Source organism: Corythoichthys intestinalis, chromosome 5 (genome assembly GCF_030265065.1).
Source record: "Corythoichthys intestinalis isolate RoL2023-P3 chromosome 5, ASM3026506v1, whole genome shotgun sequence".
Classification (NCBI taxonomy): domain Eukaryota; kingdom Metazoa; phylum Chordata; class Actinopteri; order Syngnathiformes; family Syngnathidae; genus Corythoichthys; species Corythoichthys intestinalis.
Window position 1 is genome coordinate 17261428 of NC_080399.1, and position 24331 is coordinate 17285758.

General features: G+C 38.4%; 1 protein-coding gene across 8 annotated transcripts in view; it reads left to right on the forward strand.

Annotated features, from left to right (window-relative positions):
* pparab (peroxisome proliferator-activated receptor alpha b) overlaps nt 1-24331 on the forward strand; it is a 184005-nt gene that overhangs the window by 82470 nt on the left and 77204 nt on the right. The window contains exons 1-2 of one of the 8 annotated variants that reach the window (XM_057836794.1): nt 12071-12258; nt 12469-12492. The exons of 6 other annotated variants lie outside the window; for them this stretch is intronic. The gene's annotated coding sequence lies outside the window, so the exon portion shown is untranslated. Of the gene's footprint in view, nt 1-12070; nt 12259-12468; nt 12493-24331 lie in introns of those variants that run through there. One more of the 8 variants, XM_057836793.1, reaches the window with a different exon arrangement.

The window sequence follows — 24331 nt, forward strand, 5'->3', positions numbered from 1 at the left end:
ATTCCATTTCCAGGGAACGCCTGTGCACGGTGGCTCTAGATGTTTCTACTCCAGACTCAGTCCACTGTTTCTGCAGGTCCCCCAAGGTCTGGAATCGGCCCTTCTCCACAATCTTTCTCAGGGTGCGGTCACCTCTTCTGGTTGTGCAGCGTTTCCTGCCACACTTTTTCCTTCCAACTGACTTCCCACTGAGGTGCCTTGATACAGCACTCTGGGAACAGCCTATTCGCTCAGATATTTCTTTCTGTGTCTTAGCCTCTTGCTTGAGGGTGTCAATGATGGCCTTCTGGACAGCAGTCAGGTCGGAAGTCTTGCCCATGATTGCGGTTTTGAGTAGTGAACCAGGCTGGGAGTTTTTAAAAGCCTCAGGAATCTTTCGCAGGGGTTTTAATTCGTTGATTCAGATGATTAGGTTAGTAGCTTCTTTAGAGTATCTTTTCATTATATGCTAATTTTTTGAGATCAGGATTTTTTTCTAGTTTTTCTTGACTTTTTTGCCAAAACCATCAATATTAAAACAATAAAAGGCTTGAACTTCAGTTGTGTGTAATGAATTTAAAATATATGAAAGTCTAATGTTTATCAGTACATTACAGAAAATAATAAACTTTATCACAATATGCAAATTTTTTTAGAAGGACCAGTAGCAGAAAAATACTAACGCAAACTGAAGGGGGGAAAAATTCCCCCCACAAGTAAGAACAAGAGATGTCACAATTCAGGAGCAATAAGAAGGCAATAATCACCCAAACTGAATAAATTCATTAACAAAAGAACAATGAAAAGCTGGCTGGCCAGGATAGAATCCGTGCCCCAGATGCCGTCGAGAAGATTCAGTCCCCAACCTTTCGAATAATACGCTTTATTTTATGGATGTGCAAGTTGACAAGTTATAACTCCTACCAAAAAGTATGGAATCAACAGTCTCGAATGAGCACTCATGCAGACATCATGTAGAACAAACTCTGATAAAAAGCTTGAAAAAATAATTAGTATGAAAATGCAAATTTCCAGCATCATCACCTTGTCAAAAGTCAAGAATCTGCATCACCTTGTCAAGAATCTGCATTGGACAAGGTGATGATGCTGGAACTTTGGTTTGGTGCTGTTCCAGTAAGATTTACAAAGATGACTGCCTGAAGAAAACATCAAAATTCCCTCCGTCCTTGATGATATGGGGCTGCATGTTAGGCAAAGGCACTGGGAAGATGGCTGTGGTTAAATCTTCAATAAATGCACAAGTTTAGATTGAAATTTTTAGACCGCTTTCATATCCCTTCAATTGAAAATATGTTTGTCATTTTCCAAGATGACAATGCATTATGCCATGGAGCTAAAATGTTAAAGCATTCCTTGGAGAAAGACTCATCCAGTCAATGTCATGGCCTGCAAATAGCCCAGATCTCAACCCTATTCAAAACCTGTGGTGGAAATTGGAAAAAAAAAGGTCCACAGCAAGGGCCGATCTGCAAGGATGATCTGGCGACCGCAATCAAAGAGAGTTGGCACCAAATTGATGAATACTCATCAAGTCCATGCCTCAGAGACTGCGAGTTGTCATGAAAGCCAGATGTGGTGCAACTAAATACTAGAGATGTGTTTTGATTGTTATTTCTTTGTTTCTCGTGATTCCATTTTTTTTTTCCTCAGAATGGAGTGATTCTATATATATTTCCCTGCACTTACTATATAAAAGTAACATTTACTGACCACCACAATGTTTTTATTCATTTCTTTTAGTGTTTCTGAATGCTAAAGAGTTGCACTTTTGAAATAATTCATTATTTTTTCAAGCTTTTTATCTGAGTTTGTTCTACATAATTAAATGTCTGAGTGAGTGCTCATCCGAGAATGGTGATTGCATACTTTTTGCTAGGGGTTGTATTACCAGCCCATCAGCTGGGCAAAAACAGTGGAAGATCACTAGTCACTCATATCTGGATAACCTTTGTGAGAGAGGAAGTCTTCTAAACATTGCCCCTTAACAACAAAAAATTATATAGTTCACAGATGTCAGGAATGAACTAGGAATTAAAATGTCTGATCATATGAAATTACCAAATGTGTGGGAATAAATCAAGGGCATAGGTTTTCACAGGGACGGTAGGGACATAACACTACCAACGTTTGCTCAAATTGTCCCCACCAACTTTTAAACAACCTTATTTGCATTAGATAATGACTTCAGTTATATAGGTCATAGATTGTCTTCCCATATGTTGTAACAATAGAATCGACCCTAATATGATTAAGTGAAATATTTTCATTATGTTCAGACTTGCATTTACCCCTTTTCACTTGCTGAATGTCCCGGTCCATTTCCTCCCCCTTAAACACACGTTTCATTGGCTGATGACTTGACACACACGCGCGCAGCCCCGACACAGACAACATGGCGACAGCGTGGCGCCTCCTCCGCCCCCTTCGAAGAGGAGGGATATTAGAAGTTTTCTTTTTCAGCCAGCAGCAGCCACTGTAAGTATTGTAAAAAGACAATGTTGGTGGGGAACACATCACTAATTTTGCTACTAAAAGTTCGACCTGCATCACAGTTAGCATAACATTAAAATGTGTGAACTTGCTAACCTGCAAAACTCAAGTAGGAAGCGGCTTAGAGAGAAGGATCCTCCTGTATGAATTTTCTACTGTTAACATTAAACTCTGAGAAATGTAATGAACCAAGATTTTCCCCCTTCTCCCCAATTTTCATTTTTATTTTATCTATGTGGTCTTAAAGCAGCACAAAGGAGCTTTCATTTTTTGTTGAGTTTGGCTGACCAATGCAGGCGTGTTTTACCTGAAGAAAGGCTCCATTTTTATTTATTTTTTGTCGTTCCCTGACGAAAAAGTCGTTTCAGTTATGTTTATTCATTTAGACAAACAATGTTGAGGTCTTTCTTTGGTCTTAAGACAAATGTTGATTTTTCCCCCCCAATTCCTGGATAGTTATGAGCTTATTAACATGTTTGTATTTATTGTGTATGTTAATATACACGAATTTATGTTCCAATATTGCAATTTAAATATGCTAATAAAATACAGACATTTATTCTGGAAGTTTTCAAAATGTTTCTCCAGTACCAGTAGTTTTTTTTTTTTTTTTTTTTTTTTTAAACAAAGGTTTCAATCAGACGGTGTATCACCTCAACCAATACACGTGAAAGTTAGTATAAATCCATACAGATTTATTTTGCATTGATCATTTAGCCTATCAATCAATTAGGTTCATATTTGTAAGAAATGTAGCGCTGAACCCCGTTCACCCACTCTGTTTGGTTTTAATAATGTCTTGGCCTGCAGCTATCGAATATTTTAGTAGTCGATTAATCGGTGGACTAGTTAGTTCGAATAATCGAGTAATCGGATAAGGAACATGAAAAATTAAGATACCTGAGCTGAGCCTCAAACTGTATAAATTTGTTTTTAAAAATGAGGATCTATGTAAAACAAAAGAACAACTGGCTAACTTACATAAAAAAGTCCACTAGCTTAAATGCTAAAGTTTTTTTTTTTTTTTTTTTTTACAATGCTCTAAACAAATGGTTCAGACACATATTCCCACAAAAAACGGCTAAATTTATAAACTTAAATTATGAATGCATTAAAAAACATAAGCTCAAACAAAAACTGAGCTTATGTTGGTCTTTACAGGGAGCAGTTGGATTCAGCCATGTGAAAAGAGGCAGACCAGAGGGCAGTGTATCCACCCTAATCAATAAAACTAAATGCAATCACTTTCCAAATAAACCATTACAACGCCACTTTAATTAAACGAATACTCGAGGCAACAAAATTTAATTTGAATATTCTTTTCTAATTGAATACTCGAGTTAATCGATTAATCGTTGCAGCACTAATAATGTCTCGTCCCAAGCAAAAAGTGTACATGCAGGTTATGCCATTATATCGTCCCTACAAATGCTGAGACCGAAACTACGCCCTTGGAATAAATACATCTACAGTTTACAAACAAAAGCAGCAAAATGGCATTTTATAGTTTCAACGCTATTGACGGGATCAGAAGTTTTCAAATCCGTTTAGCAATAGCAAGCTTGTCACCAGTAGGTGGCAGCAGAGATCTTTTTTGTGGGTGGACAGTGACCCGCGTCCCATCGTGGCCCACTTTCGTGAACCTCAAGTGGATCATCTTCTGTACCATGTTTCATATTGACGCTTATATAGGACAAATGAAAGATTGTGGTTTCTGTTTCTTACCCAGCTTATTTTGCTATATTTGCATACTAACTTAACACATTCTGCATATTAGCATTGGCTACTTTCGACAGACAAATACGACTGGATTTTTATCTTTTTTTTTTTTTTTTTTTACTTTAATTTGTGCTTGTTTCATAAGCGTTTGTCTTTTCCCACAAACATGTCTCAACCATATACTGTAAAGAAGGCTGGTGTAGAGAGTAAAGGTTTGCATATTCCTTACTGTTTAGGGTCAGGTGGGGTCACGTTGGTCCCAGGGCCCACTGAGGGAGAGTGAGGGCCCAGGAAGGTGGGAGGTTGGAGGGCGGGGGGTCTGCCACCAGGAGGCAAGCCAGACGCTATTGAGAAGCCAAGGATGTGTCCAGAATGTGATGAAGGGTTGAACGGGATGGGGAAACGAGCGCAGAGGGATGCTAACGAGGTCATGCATTGCGTCACCCCCCCCCCCCTTTTTTTTTTTTTTCTTTCCCAAAGGGTAAAAACTTGGCCCTTTTTTAACCATTCGGTTCAAGTTTAGTTTTCAGCAGGGTTTCCCTTAATTTCCCTTTTAGGGTTATGGTATGTTTGTCTTTTTTAACTTAATTGAATAAGGAATATACTGTAATGCCAACATTTTTAATTGTATACATGCTTCCATGAGGTTTATAACCTTCAATTTTGAGGATTTAACATATTGATCTAAAGCAGCCTATATATAGTAAATGCAAAGATTTATAAGAATTTTTTGAATACTATACAATTTTTCTTAGTGTGCTGTATTTAATATACAGTGCCTTGCAAAAGTATTCGGCCCCCTTGAATCTTGCAACCTTTCGCCACATTTCAGGCTTCAAACATAAAGATATGAAATTTAATTTTTTTGTCAAGAATCAACAACAAGTGGGACACAATCGTGAATTGGAACAACATTTATTGGATAATTTAAACTTTTTTAACAAATAAAAAACTGAAAAGTGGCGCGTGCAATATTATTCGGCCCCTTTACTTTCAGTGCAGCAAACTCACTCCAGAAGTTCAGTGAGGATCTCTGAATGATCCAATGTTGTCCTAAATGACCGATGATGATAAATATAATCCACCTGTGTGTAATCAAGTCTACGTATAAATGCACCTGCTCTGTGATAGTCTCAGGGTTCTGTTTAAAGTGCAGAGAGCATTATGAAAACCAAGGAACACACCAGGCAGGTCCGAGATACTGTTGTGGAGAAGTTTAAAGCCGGATTTGGATACAAAAAGATTTCCCAAGCTTTAAACATCTTAAGGAGCACTGTGCAAGCCATCATATTGAAATGGAAGGAGCATCAGACCACTGCAAATCTACCAAGACCCGGCCGTCCTTCCAAACTTTCTTCTCAAACAAGGAGAAAACTGATCAGAGATGCAGCCAAGAGGCCCATGATCACTCTGGATGAACTGCAGAGATCTACGGCTGAGGTGGGAGAGTCTGTCCATAGGACAACAATCAGTCGTACACTGCACAAATCTGGCCTTTATGGAAGATTGGCAAGAAGAAAGCCATTTCTCAAAGATATCCATAAAAAGTCTCGTTTAAAGTTTGCCACAAGCCACCTGGGAGACACACCAAACATGTGGAAGAAGGTGCTCTGGTCAGATGAAACCAAAATTGAACATTTTGGCCACACTGCAAAACGATATGTTTGGTGTAAAAGCAACACAGCTCATCACCCTGAACACACCATCCCCACTGTCAAACATGGTGGTGGCAGCATCATGGTTTGGGCCTGCTTTTCTTCAGCAGGGACAGGGAAGATGGTTAAAATTGACGGGAAGATGGATGCAGCCAAATACAGGAACATTCTGGAAGAAAACCTGTTGGTATCTGCACAAGACCTGAGACTGGGACAGAGATTTATCTTCCAACAGGACAATGATCCAAAACAAAAAGCCAAATCTACAATGGAATGGTTAAAAAATAAACATATCCAGGTGTTAGAATGGCCAAGTCAAAGTCCAGACCTGAATCCAATCGAGAATCTGTGGAAAGAGCTGAAGACTGCTGTTCACAAACACTCTCCATCCAACCTCACTGAGCTCGAGCTGTTTTGCAAGGAAGAATGGGCAAGAATGTCAGTCTCTCGATGTGCAAAACTGGTAGAAACATACCCCAAGCGATTTGCAGCTGAAATTGGAGCAAAAGGTGGCGCTACAAAGTATTAACGCAAGGGGGCCGAATAATATTGCACGCCCCACTTTTCAGTTTTTTATTTGTTAAAAAAAAGTTTAAATTATCCAATAAATTTTGTTCCACTTCACGATCTTTATGTTTAAAGCCTGAAATGTGGCGAAAGGTTGCAAGGTTCAAGGGGGCCGAATACTTTTGCAAGGCACTGTACAGTATAGCTGTAAATTTCTCTAAGTTTTTCTGCATTAAAATAAGGCTGAGAGTTACTTAAATGTATGTGTGAAGTCTAGTTATATTGATGATGACATTGATGCCAAGCTAGTTATTCGCTGTAGGGAACTAAAAGTGCTTACAGTTAACGCTGCCTTTATTATTCACTTTTGTCATTATATTACATGTACTACGGGTTAAATGATCTACTTGTGCTCCCTATTTTGAGTGACAAAACAATTTTCATGTGAGAGCAGCACTATAATCTTCAAATACACAATTACGTTTGAAAAATGAACAAACTAATACAAATTCAATCATCAAACACAGACCCTCTCAACCTTTTTGTATGGGTGGCTGTTCATCTCAAGCTTGAGTCATCTTCCAGAGGCCTGGAAGCTTGAGGGTCCTGCGCAGTATCTTTGCCGTTCCTAGGACTGGAGATGTCTGATGTTTCTCCAGGTATCTTCTGGAGCTACTTCTCCAGTGTTGGAGACACGGCCCCAAATGCTTCTATGATCACATTGTTGCTTTCACCTTCCAGGCTCTCTCTAGCTCTTCCTTGCTATGTATTCCTCTAGTTTCTTGTGTTCCTTTATCCTGATGTTGCCATCGTTACGGATCCGTTTAGCCACGCCTACCATTATAGGGCTCTAGCATCCCCAACAGGAGGATGACGTCGGCAGGTTCATGGTTTCATCTGATTTAGAATTCAGGCCATTGAGGGGGAATAATTCAGAATGAGGAAAATGTGACGAAGAGAGCTGCAAATGTCATTGTTTCAATCTCTCTACTCCAATATCTTTACTGGATATTCTTTTTATCAAATTATTTTTCCATAATTGCTAAATAAATGGGATGGTCATGACAAATAACTAATAGTCTTGTGCTAAATGGAATATGAAATATTAAAAATGCATTTTTTTTTTTCAGTCCGACACGGCTAAATTACTCAATAATGGTCAAAACTGTCGACTTCACCTTTACTGTCGCACCTCCAGAACGATATTTTATGCCACCGTAGTTAGTCCGGCTTTTCCCTGCCCCGGCTTCGGAGGATGTAAACAAACCAAGAGGCGTGACAGCTAGCCGACATGCTAACCCCAACCGAGTGAAGTCTTACTTTGCGACAAGCCGACGGTCGGCCAAGTGGCATTTTCGTTGGACAAGGAGCATTGTCAGCCACAAAATGCAAGCCACCTCCATATTAAAACGTGTACCATGATCCCAGTATTTGACATAATACAAAACATGATGTTGACTCACTTCCTCATAAATCTAATGGTCTTACAGTTGTCGCACACTTGTCTTGGCCGATCTCGGCGTGAACGGGAACTTTCTGAAACCCAAAAAGGCTCACACGCCGCTCCCTGGTGCAGCTACAAAAGCGTGCAGCTGTTTGGCTGGCGTGATGCAAAAAATAAGCGAATGAATCCGCAAAATCAGCTGAATCAGCAGTCCATCTGCATGCTCTAAAGCAGTAATGTCCAAAGTCCGGCCTGGGGGCCAAATGCTGCCCGTGGTCAAATTTCATCCGGCCCCCAGGCTCTGTCATAAAATCAATAACGTCTAGCCCACACACAGACTTAATAAATTGATCAACAGTACTGCTTCCAGCATTTGAAGTCGCTTACACGCTAAATGCTGCTCCTCACTTACCCACTAAAAGGCAGCAGCACTCTAAGCAACATTACCCCGTGTGGCCCTTTACTCGCAATTTTCTAAAATGGCGACAATCAAGAAAAAAATTGACTGCGACGGCCGACGCTTCAAGGATAGGTGGAGATTGGACTATTTCTTCACTAAAATACGGAACAACTGTGTCTGCCTCATATGCAAAGAGACAGTCGCTGTTTTTGAAGAGTTCAATGTGAGGCGATTTTACCAAACAAGACACACTGACATGTACGACAAAATTACAGGGAAGATACGTTGCGAGAAATTGAAGCAACTTGAAGCTAGTTTAATTTTACAGCATTAATATTTCACAAGAGGCCGAGAGTTGAAAGAACGCCACAAAGGCTAGTTGCGATAAAAAATAAATAAATGAAGCAAACGTGACACACAGAATGGCTTGCTAAAATTTGCTTAAATATATTGTTCTACGCTAAGGTCGGCCCCCCACATTTTTACAACACCAAATCTGGCCCCCTTTGCAAAAATTTCGGACACCCCTGCTCTAAAGCAATGCTGTATTGTGAGATGCTGACCCGGATGACGTCACATTGGCATTCATCCTAAACCCGAGACTAGAGCTGGAAGTTACTCATTTTCATGGCGCGGGATTCAAAAATTGAATATATGAAACGATCGCTTCCACACACATCCAAGCGGTCCATTTCATTCAGGAGCATAAAACACAGCGTGAAATATGAATTAAACATGCTTTTTGGTGTCATACGCACTTTAATCTCCGCGTATGATGAAAATATTTTATAAAGGTTGAAAAATTACCTAATGTTGCTTTAAACTAGGAAAAATGGATGCAAATGCTCATCTTAATGCATTTGACAGCAATATAGTCATCCATGTATTTTGACTGATTCGCTTCCATCCCCTTTAGTCAAAATGTATTGGACGTCCATTGCCTTCAGGGCCAGCTAATTAAATGAGTTAAAAGCATAAGCGGATTTTAAGGAGGGGGCAGGGGGTCCAGACCCCCCCACACCGGTGGCCGAAAAATGTCATTGCATGTAATTGACTTTCCTATATACAGTATATATAAAAGTTGTAAAGCAATAAAACTGCAACAAAAATGAATGAAAAAACATTTTTATAATGGGTCGAAATTTATTTCGAGCACCTTAGACAGTCATTTGCTTTGCATATAATTTAAAAAATATATATATTAGAGAAACATTTTTTTTTTCTTTGATTGAAGATATTTTTGGGGATTGAAGCAACTTTTTGGGGGATTGAATGATTTAGACACAAATGCCCTAATCATAAATATGTCCCAAATACAAAAAGGATTGCTTCAATCAAAGAAATCTTTTTCAATGAAAATTTAAGTGTTCAAATGCAAATTTTTCCATCTCAAATATTTTTTCGCATTCAAAAACTTTTTTCTATGATTGAAATTTTTCTTTTTTTGATTGATTTTTCTTTTTGAAAATCTATGTTTGTTTTTGAAGCAACTTAATTTTTGATTAAATAATAAAGAGAAAAATGTCCTAGCCAAAATGTGGCCCAAACACAAATCAACATATCAACATTACTTCAATCAAAAAGTTGCTTCAATCAAAAAAAAAAAAAAAAAAAAACACTTGACTTCAATAAAAATAAATAAATAAATAAATAAATAAATAAAATAAAAATTAATCAAAGGAAAAAAAAGGCTTTTACATGCATTTTTTTTTAGTTTCAAATTTATTTTTGCAAACACTTTTTTTTTTTAATTGAAGTGAGTTTTTTTTGGTTGAATATGTATATTTTGATTGAAGCAACTTTTTTTTTTTTTTTTTTTTTTCTATTGAAGCAACTTTTTTTTAATTGAATAATAAAGACAGATCTACCTCCATATGGTTCCGCCCAGAGGAATACAGTTTTTTGACTGGGGTAACTACATTGGCACGACACCGGCACACGTACCAAATTTAATGGATGACGATCTTGGCGAAAAGCATTGCCTAAGCAGCCTGATTTAGAATTCCCCTTAACTAATTTGCTCCAAAAAACGTATAAATAACGTTCTATTTTTAATTGTTTCAGTGTCCCAAAGACGTATTCATACGTCTTTTACGTTTTTTATTTTTATTTTTTTCCAAAAAAGACATCCCTGGGTCGTGAGTCAATTTAGCTCCAAAGCACAAAGCTGAAAATCCATTTTAAAATAATAAAACTGGCCACTGGAGGGCAGTAGCGCATTTGGTAAGACCCGCAACCCGATTCAATGGCAACAAACGGCCAAGCCGCACGGCCGGGCGCCAGCGGAAGCAACCGAATAGATGCCAGGCGGCGGCCGACCGAGCAGAACAACCGGTAGGACGCCCGGGATGCCAGGCGTTGGACAACCGAGCGGAACGACCGGAACCACTAGTGCAGCGGACAATGCCTTTGAGTCCGTGCTGCTCGCGATAAATTCATCTTTATGAGACAGACGGCGATGACGGAAAAGTTTAATTGGCTGTCGTGGCCAAAACGGCGTTATCTTTCAGTTAGTTATGTGTAAATAAATTGTTACGTTGCTATCAAAAGCTCTAATTGTCTTGTTGTTTATCTTATTTTGTAACAGGAAAACATTAATCAGATATTTGGGATGCAACTAAAGCAAAAAATAGCTGTGTATAAGTCAAAGTTATGTTTGAAATGTATGCTTTCACAAAAAGCTCGATTTCTCCGTTTTTCATCAGAAATTGGAAAGTTGCTCAAACAGCTATTTTCTAATGCTGATTTCTAAAGAATGGAAAAAGATATGAACTTCTTTTTTTTACTGCTGAAAGACGAGAGTCTAATCTTTCTTTTGGTGGGTTCTATGTTTATATAGAAATAGAACAGAATTTTCTGTGGGCCTTGCAAAATCAGTCAAAATCCAGTAAAATGGCCAGGAGCGAAGGGCCTTGCTCCGGTGAAAATGGCTGGGAGCAGGGCCGGCCCAGACCATTTGGGGGCCCTAAGCGAAATAATACAAAGGGGCCCATATTTTTGGCCCACCATTTCGTCACAGTGTACTGTGAAACCCATTCATGCAATCCAACCCATATTTGTATATTAATCAGATTTTGTTACACTGCATACTTCAAACTTCTCACACTAAATGATTGTCAGTACTTACAGTAGATAGCACCTTTTTCTAAAAGAGGAAAAAAAGTTATTTTTTTAAAGCTTGTAATCAAGTATCAAAACTCACAAAAGTCAAATAAAGCAAACTGTAGTAAACAAAATAGAATATAAATTAAACAATTGCCAGATTGGGGGCCCCCTAGTGGTCAGGGGCCCTAAGCAGCTGTATAGTCTGCGTATAGGCTGGGCCAGCCCTGCTGAGAGTGAATGAGTTTAAGAATGATGGGAAACAAAAAACGCTCCTTGTGAACTTATTATTTTAAATATTATTGTAAGTTAATTTTATTGGTGACACTGTGTTTTGGGGTCATCAACATGTTGTGCCACCCCTGCCCCAAACGTCAAACTCCGCCTATGGTTAAAAGGGTTAAAAATGCTAAAGCAATGTCAGTGATGTAATTTTGTTTTTTACTCAACACCAAATTATTATTTGTTTCATTTTATTTGATTTATGTATTCTAGAAATAGATCAATGTACTGAGGAGGTCATGTGAGGACTTTTGGGAAAGGGAAAAAGGGGCGTTTTACAGCCCCCACTACCTCCCCAACAGCCTCATTTTTTTTTTTAAAGGGGCCGCACCTTCTGAAAGGGAAACTTCCCATTGGCTGGAAGTGTAGGTGTGTCGCTCTCAGTCGCGGAAACGGGGCGGGCCCGAGTGGAGTGTCTTTGTCGTCGTCACTTCCGGCGGGCGTGAGCCTCGGCTTGCTTTTCTACGGACGTGCGGGTCCCCTCTTTTGACAGCAGGCAGGCGGGACGGGCAGCGCTGCATAGCTGCAGGGGGACAAAACAAGGACGTGTTCGGGCTCTGCTGCTTTCTTGCTCGGTCTCGTGTTCCCATTTTGACCCGTTTCTGGTGCACACTCACCCGGGCAACATGCTGGTTCCGGTTCGAGCTACCTCTAACAAGGTAAGACGACGTCTTTTTGGTATTTTTTGAACACGAGCCATATGCAACCACACACATAGTAACCTAGCATGGGAATGTTGTTAAGCCATGCACATTTTCAAAGCAATTTTCCCAGTATGCGTTTATGTTTTGTGTATGACAGCTTTATTGTCTACGGGCAGACTTTAATATCAGTTTTTCCTTGTTGTTGTTGTTTGCACGCCTGCGCAGATCGAGTGCAGCCTCTTCAATGATGTAAGCCAGTCAGTGCATCCACACAATGGCTGCTCCGGCTTGTGCACAGGCAGAATGCCAGTACAATTAGCACAGCAACAGCCTGTTTGGAAAATGTGCTGTACAGTAGTGAATATTAATTTATTGGCTGCCATTGACGGCGATAGACGTCCAAACTATTTTGTCTTGCAACCTCTACCAGTCAAAATGGATTGGACGTCTATCTGTTTCAATGGCAGCCAGTGACTTCACAAAATGAACAAAGGTATCAACTACAACTGTACTACATCAAAGGCTTGATGTACTAAAATTCCTATGACAGCCAACCAATGATAAGTCGACAAGTCTAATATTTTTTTATGAACTTTCTTGTTTTTGTTTTTTTACTTATTTTGCAATTATTTTTTTTGTTGACAATATTCATTCACAAAAACTTTTTGGAACACCTACTGTATTTTTCAGGCTATAAGTCGCATTTTTTTCCATAGTTGGCTGGAGGTGAGACTTATACTCTGGAATGACTTTTGTGTGAAATATTTAACACATTATTATATCATTTCACATGCTACTTTGGTGTTTTGGAGTGACATTGATGGTTTGGTAAACTTGTTAGAATGTTCTTCATGCTATAATTATCTGAATAACTATTAATAGTAGGGTTGTTCCGATCATGTTTTTTTTTGCTCACGATCCGATCCCGATCGTTTTAGTTTGAGTATCTGCCGATCCCGATATATCCAGATCCGATTGCTTTTTTTTTTTTTGCTCCCCATTCAATTCCAATCATTACCGATAATTTTTCCCGATCATATACGTTTTGGCAATGCATTAAGAAAAAAATGAATAAAACTCGGACGAATATATACATTCAACATACAGTACATAAGTACTGTATTTGTTTATTATGACAATAAATTCTCAAGATGGCATTTACATTATTAACATTCTTTCTGTGAGAGGGATCCATGGATAGAAAGACTTGTAATTCTTAAAGGATAAATGTGACTTTGTAAATTGTGACTAAATATTACCATCGAGTGTATTTGTTGAGCTTTCAGTAAATGATACTGTAGCCATTTAACTGTTAAGCCCAAATGCATGATGGGAAGTGGAACCATGACTGTGCGTAGTGGTACCAATTGATATATCGTTGCGTTGGGAAATAACATAGGGTGTTAAGAAAAAGAGCAATTACTACCTTTCTTCCCCACATTGCTTCCCACGATATTTCTAGTCGTTGGGAGAGGGATTGTAAGGCTTTAGCCAATAAAAAAAAGGCTCCAAAGGCTGCCAAAATCCACTCTACTCATTTTACGCTGCCTTTTAGCTTTATATATAGGTAAAACGCGCCATTACAGATTGAACGCGACAATGCGTGAATGGGTCGTGCAGCGCATGCATTAATTGCGTTAAATGTTTTAACATGATAAATTAAAAAAAAAAAAAAATACAGCCATTAACGGGATAAATTTGATAACCCTACCCTAAGCCTAAAGACTCTGGATGAGCGTAACATATTATGTCTGTAACATTAAATACAATTAGAAAACGATTTAATTAAAAAATATATATATTAAGAAAAGGCATGTCCGATATTTTTTTGCCGATTCCGATACTTTGAAAATGACGTGATCGGATGCCGATCGATCGGGAAATCTCTAATTAATAGGTATGTTACGTAAACGTACCGGCCACATTCGCATTTCGTTGTTCATGCATCATGTAACATTATCATTAGGGGTGTGACAACATATAGAAATGGTGATATATTGTGATAATTTGTATCCCAAAAGGGTATCGATAAGTTCCTGCCAAGAATCGAGATATCGCTGTGAAAAGGTGTCAGTGTCTAAACAAAAAAAAAAAAGAACCAACAAGTTGCTACCAAAATTTTCCACCATAATAGTATTAACTCTAAGGCTGCATTGACGGTGCTCGACGCCCAATCCATTTAGACTGGGAACGTTCGTTCATTCGAAACCAGAGTATTCACAGTCATTCTGTCCAGATTTTCAGGGCATTTCCAGGTCACTTGCTGTTTTCATTTTAGGGTATTTACAGGTCATTTTCTGTTCTGTAACTCAAAATAAACAGGAAGAGACCCATAAAATACCCCAAAATCAACAGGAAGTAACTGAAAATGAACAGATAAAATTACCCAAAAGCCCAAAATTACCTCATTGCCTGGCATTGGCTGCCATTACCGGCCATAGACCTCATTGTCTGGCATTGGCTGCCAATGATGGCCATAGACGTTCAACCCATTTGAAAAGGGAGGGATGGCAGCGAATGAACGAATATTCGTTCATTCGCTGCTACCCTCCCAGTTCAAATGGATTGGACGTCTACTAGTGATAAACTCATTCCAAATCACAGCAGAAGCTTATTTTTCTGTTTATTAGTTGTTTGTAGAATATCCTTGAATGATTTCCTGACCAATGTATCGATAATCGTTGTATCGCCATATCGTCAGATCGTAGTTATCATGAGCTTTGTATCACAAATCATATCGTATCGTGAGGTAACAAGAGGTTCCCACTCCTAAGACGCACATGGAAGCATTAAGCATCTCAACATAGTTGCATATTAATATCATTATAATTCAAATGACATTTAAAAACTGTTAAACGTATTAATTTTAGTTAGTTAGAAAGTTATCACATTCATGCCAAACTGACAAGGTACAACCGTGTCACACAAACTCAGAGGGAAAATCATGATAAGTGTAGATTTGTTCAACATTGAATGTCTCGACAATAGTATCAAAAAATCAATGCGTTTTCCCAACGTTTTTGTACAGCAGCACTTCCGACTTCAACTGTAACCCTTTCCAAGCGTGCGGTTGACACTCGCTCATGTGACGTAATCTTGTCCTGGTTGATTTTAGATTTGATTAACTGAATAAGGCAGCACATAAAGCCTAAAATAGGTCGAGTTCTCTCTTGTCTTGGGGAGCCGAAAAATGAGAGAGTGCAAGTGATGAGCTGAAGACATGCTCCTTCCAGTTCCCATTCTAAATATATGATCACCCTTCTTTGCAATGTGTCCTTCTAGTCTCGTCACCTCCTCAGTGATGTGGCATTTACTTTTTGGACCAAAGGTAGTCGTCACTAAAACTCTTATCATAGCGCCGTCCAAGATAGCGGTGCGGTATTTGGATCTTATATTATTAGTCAGAGGTTTTGAGATAAGTCTCAAAGATAAAATACACATGTCCAATACGATTTTGCAGTATCTAAAATAAGGGAGAGATGTAGAGTCGTCGCGAACCGCCTTGTAGTTTTCAGCTCATCAGTATTGATTAAAAAATGTAATAATTAGGGATGTCCCGATCGCGTATTTTTGCACATAAATCAGAGGTCAAGTTCCAATCTGATACCAGGGAAGAAAAAGTATTTTTATTTATTTATTTATTTATTCATTCATTTTTAACAAACGTTCCAAACATTTTACATTACTGTAATTTTTACAGTATTTCCTCTTTCCACTTTTCCGGGACTGTTGCGGGATCTAAACCATATATGTTTTTGTTTCTTTTGGCATAGCCATTGCATTTCTGGATTATTTTGTTACTTTTTAGTAAGGCTGCAACTAACGATTATTTTTATAATTGATTAATCAGACGATTACTATATTTTTTCGGACTGTAAGTCGCACCTGATTATAAGTCGCACCAGCCGTTAAATGCCCGACGAAGAGGAAAAAAACATATATAAGACGCATTTTTGGGGGAAATTTATTTGATAAAATCCAACACATAGAACAGATATGTCATCTTGAAAGGCAATTTAAAATAAAAATACAATAGAGAATAACATGCTGAATAAGTGTACAGTATGATAATTAGAGCTGAAACGAATACTCGAGCAACTCGAGTAACTCGAGTTTAAAAACTGATCCGAGTAATTTTATTCACCTCGAGGAATCGTTTAATTTTGCCAGCTCTAAGCATCACGTTTTGCCCGGACTACTTTTAATGCGGGACAACGCACTGACATCACGTGCGTAGAGGAAGAAGCAATAAAAAAAAAAAAAAAACCTTACTGCAGCCGACAGCTGTTACAAACTGCGCCGACATTGCTAAAAACTACGCCCGCATGTTGCTACGGTGGTAGCAAGTAGCGTCTGATGCGTGTCATAGATATCACATGTACGTAGAACTAGATGCAAAATGACCGACTCGGCGGCGTTAATAAAACAGCCGCCATCTTTAAGCAGTACTCTTCCCAGCGCTCATAAATAAGATTAACGTTAGTGTGACTCGCTCACGTAACGTTATCCCTGCGGAGGTTTAGGTTTCTATTCATTATGACCACTGTCGATGCGTGGCTAACTCTTACATACAGGCTTTATTTTATCTGTGAAAACAGCGCTGTAGAGTGATTAGGGTGTAAAATAAAAACTTAACAATGCTAACTGTCAATTTTAGCTCAGTAGTCATTGCTGGATAAAACACCAAGTAGCACTGGTGCCTAATGTGCTCCAATACAGCACAGCATTTATTTTGACCACTGCAAAAACTCAAAATCCTATCAGGACTTACAGTTTAGACCAGACATGCCCAAAGGCCGGCCCGGGGGCCAAATGCGGCCCGTGGTCAAATTTCACCCGGCCCCCAGCCTGTGTCATGAAATCAATAACGTCTGGCTCGCACACAGACTTAATAAATTGGTCAGCAGTACTGCTACCAGTATATGAAGTAGTTTACACACTAAATGCTGCTCCTCATTTACCCACTGAAAGGCAGGAGCACTCTTAGCAACATTACCCCGTGTGACCCTTTACTCACAATTTTCTAAAATGGCAACAATCAACAAAAAAAAGAAAGTTGACTGCGACGGCCGACCCTTCAAGGATAGGTGAAAATTGGACTATTTCTTCACTAAAATACGCAACAACTGTGTCTGCCTCATTAGTAAAGAGACAGTCGCTGTTTTTTTTTTAGTTCAACATGAGGCGATATTACCAAACAAGACACACTGACATGTACAGTACAACAAGATTACAGGGAAGATGCGTAGCGAGAAATTGAAGCAACTTCAAGCTAGTTTAATTTTACAGCAGCAGTATTTCGCAAGAGCCCGAGAGTCGAAGGAGAACGCCACAAAGGCTAGTTGCGAGATTGTTGAAATTATTCATTAAAAATAATAATAAAGCAAATGTGACACACAGAATGGCTTGCTAAAATTTGCTTAAATATATCGTTCTACGTAAAGGACGTCAGCCAAGGTCGGCCCCCCAAATTTTTACCACACCAAATCTGGCCCCCTTTGCAAAAAGTTTGGACAGCCCTGGTTTAGACTAACTTAAAACTTAACTAGAATTTATAGCTTGACACAAGTGGAAATTCAATTGAAACATGTGGGGAAAAACCCATAACGTTTAAGCAATGTGTGTTATCAAGCGTAATGACATTTTTAGGTAAAAAATATATATATTTTTTATAAGATCTAAACATTTTTTTAAGTGAAAGCAGTGAATTAGTCCTTTTTTTAGTCACATTTGAGATGCAATTAAGTTGTTGGCTGTTTCCAACAATGTTCATCGAAAATAAAGTCATTGATTGACTGAAAATGGTTCAAGATTAGATGAAATGTCTTGTTTTCTCATCTATATTTATAATTGCTCTTTACCTAAAAACAAAAAACTGTTTTATCCGATTACTCAATTAATCGATAGGATTTTCAGTCGATTACTCGATTACTAAATTATTCCAAAGCTGCAGCCCTAATGATAATGTTACATGATGATTAACAACGTTATTGGAACGTGGCCGGTATGTTATCATAACATAGCTATTAAGAGTTATTCAGATAACTATAGCACAGTGGTCCCTAACCTTTTTTGCACCACGGATGTTGTTAGACGGTGTTATTTGGGTCTTTTTTTCACGGACCGGTGTTCTGATCAATTTTGCAACCCATCAAAAATTGCAACAATGTGGTTCCGCGCATGCGCGTAACGTTAAACATGGCCGCAAATGCAGCGATTCCAAAGTAAACACTACAAACTTTCTTTAAAGAAAGGAATATTAACTTGCATTTGATCATGGAAGGACATGTAGAAAAGTTCTCTTCAGATACATCCTGCCATGTTAGCTGCACACAACAACTGCACACCGCTCTCTCACCATTAACGACTTTGTCTTGTCGTTAAGCATTAATTAAGAAGCCTGCTTCACAAAGATACGATGTTGGAAAATGGAGCAAAGTTTTCAATGCTCTCGTAGCGATGTCAGGATATTCCGGAATGACTTTAATCCAGAACCTCGGTAGAGTTGTTGTCTCAAATGTACGTTTAAGGTCGCCGTCATTTGCGATCTCTACAAGCTGATCCTCCTCTACTGTTGCACAGACATGCTCAAATCACTCGGTTTATTCACAAATGGGTCACGAATCCACTTCTTCGCAGTTCGTGGGTCTTCGAGGTTTTAAGCCTCACCTTCTGGCTATTCAGGTGCCCTTTTCGCCGAAAAAATATCTCCAAAGACGTCTGTTTTCCAGTCATCTTCGCTCGTGTGGGGGCTAACTATTTCCGGGAACAAATTTGTTGTGCTTGCGGCCTTGTAATACATTATTATCGAGGACAAGCGCCCAATGATATATTATATACACAAAACAAGATGTCCTGCTAGCATTCCAATCAATGCATTTCTATGACGACATTCTAATCTATCCTGTAGTATTATATCTAGAGCAGACAGGGTGTTGGTATTGGTGTGTTAAACAGGGACACAGGGTTAATTCGGCCAGAATTCGGTCATTAATAAATTATTATTTCTTTGCGGCCCGGTAGCAAATGCGCCACGGACCGGTACCGGTCCGCGGCCCGGCAGAAGGGGACCCCTGCTATAGCATAAAGAACATGCTAACAAGTTTACCAAACCATGAGTGTCACTCCAAAACACCAAAATAACTTGTGAAATTATATAATAACTAGGGCTGTCAAACGATTAAAATTTTTAATCGAGTTAATTACAGCTTAAAAATTAATTAATCGTAATTAATCGCAATTAATCGCAATTCAAACCATCTATAAAATATGCCATATTTTTCTGTAAATTATTGTTGGAATGGAAAGATAAGACAAGATGGATATATACATTCAACATACGGTACATAAGGACTGTATTTGTTTATTATAACAATAAATCAACAAGATGGCATTAACATTATTAACATTCTGTTAAAGTGATCCATGGATAGAAAGACTTGTAGTTCTTAAAAGATGAATATTAGTACAAGTTATAGAAATGTTATATTAAAATGCCTCTTAATGTTTTCGTTTTAATAACATTTGTAAAATTTTCAATCAAAAAATATACTAGTAGCCCTATTCTCTCCTCAATGTGTGTGAGTACACAAATTGACAGACAGCGAACATAAGTTCCAAAAAGAAATCAGACGGTGTGGCAAAGTTGCATGGGCTTTACTGAAGTCATCTCTTTTTGACAGGAGCACGTTTCTTGTATTTTTGTAAAACTGAAAATAACAAGGCAATGTGTCAATAACTTGCATAAATCACAAAATAACATAAAATGTACACACACGTGTCCATTTGAGCAGTAGCACTAGCCAATTAGCTCACAAGCATCTAACAATGTAACTGCATTTCACCATATATGTGAACAAATTCAAATACACATCATCAATAACGATCTAATGCTCATGAATATAAACAAAGGAGGAATATAACTCACAAGCGGTGCATGTATTAGACACAAACAGTGTGATGGGGCTATGAGAACTGCCACTGAATACTGGATGCGGACGTTAGCTGGTCTGAATAGCACTGTCTATTAGTGTGAGTTCGCGTCGACATCTTATCACGTCAGAAAAGCGCGCCGAAACCCAAATAATCAGCTACACTGAATCGCCAGCAGAGGGCGACATTACGCCACATAACATATGCAAGTCACACCCAAGCGCCAGCAGAGGGCGGAAAAACTCCATAAAACACAATTAACAAGTTGGCCTTTCACTGTACTGGCATTTAAATCTGTCTGAGCGGGCCTAGTGCGTTAATTGCGTCAAATATTTTAACGTGATTAATTTAAAAAATTAATTAACGCCCGTTAACGCGATAATTTTGACAGCCCTAATAATAACATGTTAATAATTTCACATATAAGTCGCTCCAGAGTATAAGTCGCACCCCCAGCCTAACTATGATTAAAAACTGCGATTTATAGTCCAAAAATCCAGTAATTAAACAAATAATCGATTAATTGGATAAAGGTGACTTTTTTCAACTACTTTCACAATCGAACTTGAAGTTACTTTAGGCATTTTTAAAGTAACAATGAAGACAAAACCAATGACTAGAGTGATCCCTTGCTACTTCGCGCTTCAAATATCGCGCCCGCACTCCATCGCGGATTTTTTTCAATTAAAAAATAAATACAGTATTTTATAGAGATGTCCCGATCTGATTACGTACACCCTCTGACTCCTTCCTGCTGCTTTTCTTGCTTAGCAGGCAGCTGCAGCTTGTTAAAGATAACAATGGGTGCTGCTTTGATCTTGCCAGAGAAGTTTGGGAGCGCCACCTTTCAAAGGCGAGAAGGCGTTTAACTTGTTATAAATATTAGCGGTAGTATGTTCTGTGCTGTTCCAAGCAATGTGAGTGGATTTGAGAGGACTCACTCAATGTCTTTCCCGTGCTAAATCTAAAGAAATACAGTGAACACACCCAAACAAATATATATTCTGCTCTTGCACCCGTCTTTAAAATAAATATTTTAAGCCAAAAGAACCGTTGTGGTTGGTAGAACAATATGTCTATATGCTGCCATAGCAGATTCATGGCGCATTAAGCCCCCGAACTATTTTTAATTTGTCCGTTTTACCCTGGAAACCCCCGTTTACAGACGTCGCGCAACCTTTTGTTTCAACCCACCCATAAAACAAAGGTAATAATTATAATGATTATTCAAAATGTTCAAAATGTTTAGCTTAGAATCATTATTTGATGTCTAATATTTTGTTTAAAAAAAAAAAAAAAGACTTAAAAAAATTATTCACTCGCATATTTTAAACAAATTACGTCACAATGAAAAAGTGTCTGTAAAAAAGTCACGGATATCTACCTCATAACTATCACTTAATTGTATTTTTTTTGTTCCTGTTGCATTTTCTCTGATATGTCCCAACAAAGAAAAATTGAAAAATGTTTTTTACTTTAACCTTAACTTTACCTTAAAAAAAACTTTTTTTAAAAGGGTAAATATATGAAAAAAATCTCAACCACTCCTTGATGTCTGCGATTTCTGCATCGCGACCCTTGTTATATTACCATGTTTCACCCATAAAATCCCCAAAAAATCCAGCTGTGGCCATTCACAGCTGTGTCTTGACACTCAGTTATACATGCTACATGGAGTTTTTGGATCGAAACAAGGTAATTATGCCATAATATCTCGTTAAAGTCATGGCGTCTGTAATTCTGCTCTCGCGTGCTCTCACCTCCACATCGGGTTTTTTTGTTTAAATTTTTTTTTTTTTTTTTTAAAGATGCCCTCCTGTTCAATATTTTCTTCCCCCAGATAATTGAGATTTTAAGCTTTCCAATGATGTACCACACATGCATATTGGACAATTTTAAGTTTAGCCAAATTGGGCCTCTCCTTTTCCGCCATATATTTTTTAATGTAAATAAGCTCCGCCTTCACTTCGCAAATTTCGATTATCGCACGATGGGGCCTTGCGGTCCAAATTAATCGCGAAAAACAAGGGATCACTGTATTTCCTTGAAAAATATTTTATTACAGCTTCCTGAGTTATAGTCTACAACTGTACTCTTTTAAGTACAGTGATACCTCAACATAGATCGCTTCGACACACGATCTTTTCGACAGCCGACGTAAAATTTGACTGCCATTTGTTTCTACATCCGACAACATGCTCGAAATATCACGACATGACAGCCCCGCAGACGGACGCAAGGGGGGTTTTCTTGTGAGAGAAATCAACACAGGTTTCAAGAAAATTGGTACAGGTGGTGAAACAAGGAAAAAGGTGACACTTACCATTGAAATGAATATGCAAATGATAGAAAAATATGAGCGTGGGGTGCGCATCCGTGAACTGGCTCAACAATACAGTTGTTGAATGTCTACGATCTCCACGGTCCTCCTCCGACCTCTGTTCGCCAGTCTTTATAAGTTAAGGTGACAATTATTATTGTGGTAACATCGCCAAAGAAATCACCAGCTTCGTCAGGTTTTTATCATTTATTTCAGAACTTGTCCAACACAACATTCCTACTGTCCTCCGCAGTTGACGGTGTTCTCAACAAACATTAAAAGTGAAAGTAAACCCTCAACCGCACCGCACCCTCTCTCTGTCACGTCATTGCCATTTGTAATAGTATCACCAGGTTTTGTTAAGGATTTAATGTAGGTTTTTTGGGCTGTGGAACGAATTAATGGAATTAGAATGTATTCTTATGGGAAAATCTTGCTCAACATACGACCATTTTGACTTACAAACAAGGTCCTGGAACGAATTAACTTGGTATCTTGAGGTACCACTTTACATGAAACTTGTTAAAGTTTTTAATAAAGGTTCTGGGTATAAAATATAAAAATAATTTCCCCCCCCCCCCCAAATTTTTTTTTCTTCACAAATCGGACAAAAAGTCCTTTTCATTCAAGTAGAAAAAGTGCTGCTGTGCTGATTGACATTTTTTTCTTGTGGGTAAAGCGCTGATAGAAAGAGTGTCAATGACTCAGGAGGAGGCGGACTGTAATGAATCTGTTTTCTTTATCAAAAAGTTGTTCATAAAAACAATCCAAACTTTCTTGTATGACAATTTTCAGTTTGAATGGGAGTTTGTGTTAAAGGGATACTTTGTGTGTGGTTTCTTATTAAAAGAAATAAGACAATTTTACGATCTAAAAATATCTCAATTGCTAATATGCTTCTCCAAAACACAACACAAACAGACACTTAATCACTGATTAGCATAATCGCCAACTAGCTTAGCGCTCCTTGCTAAGTAGTAAGGTCTCATCAACAAAGCATTCATGCAATACAATTGGCTTCATTTACTAACCTCTGACGGAGGCACACTGGATTTAATAACACACCAGTCAATCTAACTCGCAAGACTTCGTAATATTATTGATTCAGCAACTAAACCTGAGTGGAGCAGTGAACTCTCTCACTCTTGCTCTAACCATTGGCACGCGGACGCAGCCTCACATTACACACAAACAAGGATCCAAACGGGACCGCTCATAGCTTACGGCAAAAATCGATTGTCAAATTAATCGATTTAATCGACTAGTTGTTGCAGCCTTACTTTTTAGCCCTTAAAAATATATATGTTTTTTTTTTTTTTAAGTTAAACCTGATCGTTTTCAACCGATTCCGATCCTCTAAAAAAAAGACGCGATGGCCCCATTTTCTATCATGTGATCGGATAGTTGACATCCCTAACAGTGTTGGTAATAACAGCGTTAAGAGTATTATGGCGTTTCTAACGGGGTTATTATTTTCAGTAGTGAGTAATCTAATTAATTACTTTTCCCATCTTTGCAACACCATTACCGTTACTGGGAATGTGAAAGGGCGTTACTACAATTTGGTTGGATAATGTGCGAGTTGTTTGATGATTGGTTAGGTGGGCAGATCATGCTCTTCTTAACTCCACGCTCTGGCAAACACAAGAAGACAGCGATAATGGCGATGGGCTAGGGAATTTCAAAGGTAGTGCTCTCAAACTTGAATTACTTCCAATATTCAATATTATTACTTTATGGAATATTTAAGGATGTTGTTCAGCTTATTGTGCAGTAGGCCTAACATACAGTTTCAGAGATTTGCCTTGGTAAATGGTCAGTTTACATTTGTGTTTT